Source organism: Cynoglossus semilaevis, chromosome 1 (assembly GCF_000523025.1).
Source record: "Cynoglossus semilaevis isolate Cse_v1.0 chromosome 1, Cse_v1.0, whole genome shotgun sequence".
Classification (NCBI taxonomy): Eukaryota; Metazoa; Chordata; class Actinopteri; order Pleuronectiformes; family Cynoglossidae; genus Cynoglossus; species Cynoglossus semilaevis.
The window spans coordinates 12,601,031-12,606,810 of record NC_024307.1 but is presented as its reverse complement, the minus strand read 5'-3'; the positions used below and the strand labels follow the sequence as shown (position 1 = coordinate 12,606,810).

General features: G+C 40.6%; 1 protein-coding gene across 1 annotated transcript in view; it reads right to left on the bottom strand.

Moving 5' to 3' along the window:
- LOC103379839 (glutamate receptor ionotropic, NMDA 3B-like) overlaps nt 1–5,780 on the bottom strand; it is a 45,309-nt gene that overhangs the window by 38,457 nt on the left and 1,072 nt on the right. The gene's annotated exons all lie outside the window — the stretch shown is intronic.

The following is a 5,780-nucleotide window of genomic DNA, read 5'->3' as shown; positions in this document are numbered from 1 at the left end:
AAGAGCGTGAGTGTCAGGGCATTGAGATATCGACACAGTCAGAATAAACTACAGAAGCTGAATAACAAACCAAGAGAAATAGGTTTAAATGCAAGGCACCGTCAGGAAGTAGAAAACCAAGCTACACTACGCAAGTTTGGGTTGACTAAATATGATTAATATAAATAGACAAAGGTCTTAAGACATGATGAGATTATTTGAATTACTATCAACAACCAGCATGCTCTGTAACGGCATGGGGCTGTATTTCAGCCCGATCGAAACGTTCACATTATTCAATACCAAACATAAATAATGTGATTTGAAGATGCAGCTGGACTCCAGCTCCATCTCACAGTTTAGAGAACACCCAGGAGTAGGTCCACTGTTTACACTACATTGACCAAAGGTGTGAAACTGAGTGTGAATAAACTGAACTGTCCAGGGTTTAGCCAGCCTTTGCTGGATGACTGATGGGAATGCCTCCAGCTTTCCCAACACCCTGAAAGGTTCAAGGCTTCCACAGAAGACCTCTGCTCCGAGTCTCTTTGGAACCACCTGAACAAATACAGGAAATGAAGCAACCGACATTTTCAGGATGTTTTTCACGTAGCTTTGAAAACTGTTTCTCAGTATACAGGATAGACATTTACTTCTCTCTAAAAAAAAAAGATTAATCTATGTTGAAAAATAATGGGGTTCAAACGACTACAAAACACTGAATATAAACTATATTTGACTCCAAAAAGAGCTCAGGATTTCTGGTAATGACAGAACAGGCTGCAGGAGTTTCATTTTGTCTCGTATTTTTTTGGGTAAAACAAAAACAAACTGAGGTTCCCAAAGGCCGATGATCACTGCTGAATTCTCCAGGTTAAGTAACCATGAAGTTTGTCCTCATTCCGCCAAATTCAACTGGAAACAGAAAAAGTTTGGACGCTTTTTTTTTTTTTTTTTTGGGAGGTCTTTTGTGCGCCGTCATCCCTTCCTCTGTCACTAATTTCTCTCGACATTCTCTCTCCTTCCCTCTTCCCTTGCTTCTCTGCTTTTTTTTTTTTTTTTTTTTTTGCCTTAGTCCCTCGGGCACCAGACTGTTAATTGCCTTTTCCATGTGGAACTCTCTCACTTCCGTTCAGCTTTGTTAGGGTGCTGCGATGCAGCCGCACGTCTGCAGCGAACTGACTGAGAATCGGGGGAGGGGGGTGAGGTGGAGGTCGTACACGAGAGGTCAGAGACGTACAAGTGCAGCGGTTTGAATAGGGCAGTCGGGATGACCTCTCGTTTCGGTCTTTGACAAGTGGGGACCGAAGGTCAGTGAGAGCGCACCAGGATGACTTTAGTTAAACAGTCTGTCCTGATAAGAGTAAGACTGGCTTCTAATTGGCTCTGCAGAGAAGAGTCGTGACAATCCCCAGTGTCCTGATTTAAGTCTGTCAGTTTTAATAGCTGCAGAAAGAGCGGCCACAATATTTTTGAGTAATTTGAGGCATCAAAATTCATTGCCATCCTGTCAATACCCACTTTTTTTTTTAAATTAAATTGTCTATTAAAAACATGACGACATATGGAAATTTCACCACAGTAAGTTTAATCCTCTGAGGGACCATTTATGTTTGTGGCAATTTAAAGTCAATTTGCACACGAGCTGTTGGAATATTTCTCTCTGGAAGAGCTGACGGCCAGATATCATCATCCATAAAGCCAGTGTGGCTCAAAAAATAATCACATTACAGATAATAAACTGTCATTTTTTTTCGACTATTAATAGTTAATGTCAGGCAATATTTCCTTAAATGCAGCTCCATCCCTATCTCCAGCACTTGTTCTACCCCTGGCCCTGCATGGCAAATGGGTTTATCCTCCACGAGCTCAGCTCCACAGCAGCAGGAAGAGGAGGAAGACTCCGGTCTGTGATTATGTAGCTGTTGTTAATGATAATCCTCGGCTGACACTGAGGAAACACGTGTGCTTGATATCTGCTGTGGGACCATTTCAAACCACCGAGCCCCTCTCTCATATCTACCACTCGCACAGAGGTCGAAGAAATCACTTATTTTTCACAGTCGCAATGTTGGGAAAACATCCATGTGAAAAGAAATGTAGAATTACAGCTGGGACCACGGTGCACCAATCACAGTCTGCCGCGCGTGGCTTTAGCAGAGGTCGTGCAGTGTGTGGTTTGTTCCGGCTCTGGAAAAATATGTGAAGATTTATTTATTTATTTATTTTTCCGCCTGGAGTGAAAATGTTTCTGTAAGATGTGTTTCTAACAGAGAGGTTTTTTTTCCCCCCTCCACATGTACATGTTATCACAGGCTGCACCATGACAGACCTCCAGGAAGGCTGAGGAGAACAGAAAGAAAGAAAGGAACCCTGGGTAGAGCTCTAGGCCACGAAGAAAAGTCTCAGGTGGCATCTGTATTTCAAAAAGAATTAAATAAAAACAAATAGATTACAAATATGTTAGCCAGAATAGCTAAAGGTTTGATTAAAAAAACAAAAAAAAACAAATATGTTAGCCCCCCCCCCAAAACTGTAGATGTAGTCGATGTAGTAGACCAGACGTGGGCAAACCTTTGACTCGCGGGCCACAATGGGTCCTAAAATTTGACAGCAGGGCCGGGTCAGGAGCAGAGAGATGGAGTGTTTGTGTGAACTAAGATTAAATGATGTGTAAAAGTCATGCATAAAGGCTAAAATGCTAAAATGCTTTTACTACTTTCTACGCCATCTATTGGGGAAACATAGGTATTGCATTGGAAAAAGCAGAAGTTTAATGATAATATAAATAAATTATATAATTTGGAAAAGTTTGGCGGGGGCCGGATTAAAAAGCTGAATGGGCCGCATCCAGCCCCCGGGCCTCAGTTTGTCCACAACAACTTGCAACAACTTCAGACTTGGGGCAGACACACCATAATGGTCTAATCTACTTTGCCCTAGATAAAAAAAACATAAACACCCTAAAGTGTCTCTACCTGCTGGACGGTGCTAATCTGAGGTTATTATAGTCCAACATCCCAAAAGTTTAACTTCCTAACTCATCGACTATCCCTGATGAAGTTGGCTTCATTTTGGTTAATGTCCTGTAGTCTTTTCTTCACTGAAGGAACTGCAACAGGAACAGGTCTTTAAAAGAGTTCTGGACCGTCACGATTTCAGAGCTGACGACCTGACGCTGCTGCTCCAAAAAATAAATCGGGAACGCTATCGTTCTTAACTAAAATAGATGCAGTTAGCTTAGCATTGGTAGCCAAGAAATACAAACTGTTTCCTTAGAAATATTGCGTGTGACACATTACTCGAAGTTGAGAAAGATACAAAGCAAGAGAAAATAAGTGCTCCAGCTAACGTTCTGCGAGGCTAGCTTGGAGTTTGGGTGTTACGGTTTGTTGTTAAAGGATCTTTCGTCATTGGCTCATTAGAAAAGAAAACAGAGACTTGACTAGTGTAGGGCTGTGTGCAGAAACCTCTGCTGGTTGTTCATGAGTTTTTATTCTCTTCTCTGTAACTTAAAGAAAGGTTACAGTTCAAACCAAATGACAGTTGATTGTTACTCTTTCCAGCTCAGTGGTTATGCATGTGTTTTCATTGATAATCCTCAGCTGGCACAGAGATCATGTGTTTGCTCAGTATCTGCTGCACGACTCCTTCAAACCACCAGGGTTTTCTCTCATATCTACCACTCGCACAGAGGTCGGACTCCATTCAGCTTCAAGCGTGGCAATGTTTGAGAAATGTGAAAAGAAGAAAAAAAATTGAATTTTTGGCACTGGCTCGTACACTGCTGCAGTCAGCCAATCACAGCCTGCCACACGTGGCTCCAGCAGACGTGATGGAGTATGTGGGTTGAAGGTTTTTCTCGTGGAGGTGAGGTTTGGAAAATGTTTCCTTTGTGAAGTTGTGTTTCAGACTGCAGTTTTTTTTTTTATCCTGTCATGCATGTACACATGTTATCACAGGCTGCAGCTTGACAGAGTACCAGGGAAGCTGGGGGAGAGACTGAAGTGACAGTGAAAACGTGTCTACACTGCTGTCGTCTGTATGTCATAAAGAACCTCCCTACCTTTCCCTGAAGTATGACAAGGCTATTTAAAAATTGCCGTCTGACGCTGCAGAGGACAGACAAGGGCAGCGACCACAGGCTGCCATGCCACATGTGGTGCAAGCAAATAAAAAAAAAAAAAAAAAAAAAAATCTGCTGGGTCACATTTAGCGATGCCACCACAGGGCTGTTATCGCAGCTCGTCACTCAGTTCCTTCATGTATCATTTATCGATTCCAAAGTGAAGACTTCTCTGACCTTGCGTGAGGTTTCCAGTCCGTAACAAGTCATTTTAGAAAAGAAACGGTTCAGAGCGATGGCTGCGGGTCATGCAGACGCTATTTAGGAGTCCGTCCCGTCTCGCTCTGACTTGGTCACTTGTTGAACCCTGCAGCACTGTTTTTAATGCTTGGAAAAAGTTTTTCCATTCTGCAGAAGTGTCCTTGGACAAATCTGTGCAGGCCGCCGGGCGAGTGTTCTGAGAATGACCCCCATCGTGGTGCATATAAGTTGTTGTTGTTGTTTAACATCTTAAAGCGGAGGTGTTTCCACAAGGGGGCAGATTTAATAATACAGAAATACCTGAGGAGGAACTTCTCCTACACTGTGTTTGAGATGTTGACGATACATTACCATGATGCAACAATACTCAGTGCATACAATTATACTGGATTAGGACAAATTACTCGATAAATAAATAAATCCACTATCTCCAAACTTAGAAAAAAATGTTTTAAATGATCAAGAATACCCTGAATTTCTGGAGGGAGTTTCAGTGCATACAATTATACTGGATTAGTTTGTAATTTATGTACACACATAAAGAGCAGCAAATACATTAATCTACAGATGAACTAGCACGAGGACAAATTACTCTCCAAAGATAAATAAATAAATCCACTATCTCCAAACTTAGAAAAAAAAGTTTTAAATGATCAAGAATACTTGAAGAATACCCTGAATTTCTGGAGGGAGTAATACATTTCTATCTAACTAGCTTGAATAATGGTCTTGAGTTTCCTCAAATGACTAACATAAAGCTAGAGTAAAAGTTAGCCAGACTTTGCGTTAGCATGAAGGCTAACAATCTACAATACACATAGTATCATTAATAGCTTTAAGTAAGCAAAGCTGTAGCAAAATATCAATAGCTATCAATAGCTTTTGGCTAGCCTGATGTAATAGTTCACACATGAATGTAAAAAGGAACACATAGTACCATTAATAGCTTTAAGTAAGCAAAGTTGTAGCAAAATAGCTATCAATAGCTTTGTTTTGGCTAGCCTGATATAATAGTTCACACATGAATGTAAAAAGGAATTGAAAAAGAATGTAAAAACATTCTAAGACAGGTGAACTAAAGTTTGCAATTTGGGACGATGTTTTCTTTAAAAATGTTATCGTCAAATATTACTTAACTGGGACTTAAAGTTCATAAAAAACGTGACTAAATTAGCTACACAGCACCAAAGTTTGCTAGAAAAACAAACTTAACTAAACCTTTAAATAATAACTGTCAAAACATAATCAACTCGATGAATGTTATCATGTAATACGACCGCTAATGAGCTAAAATGCCCTTTAAACACATTCAGAAGAGTCCCTGATTGGTCCCCAGGCCACACATTGATGAACCTGTTATAAAGGGTAAGCCACTCAAATGACACGTGTTTTTACTTTTAGACTATTGTAAATATCTTTAAAATACTTAGAGTTGTATTCACAGTCGTTACAGTTTATTATCTGGAGGCAGAGA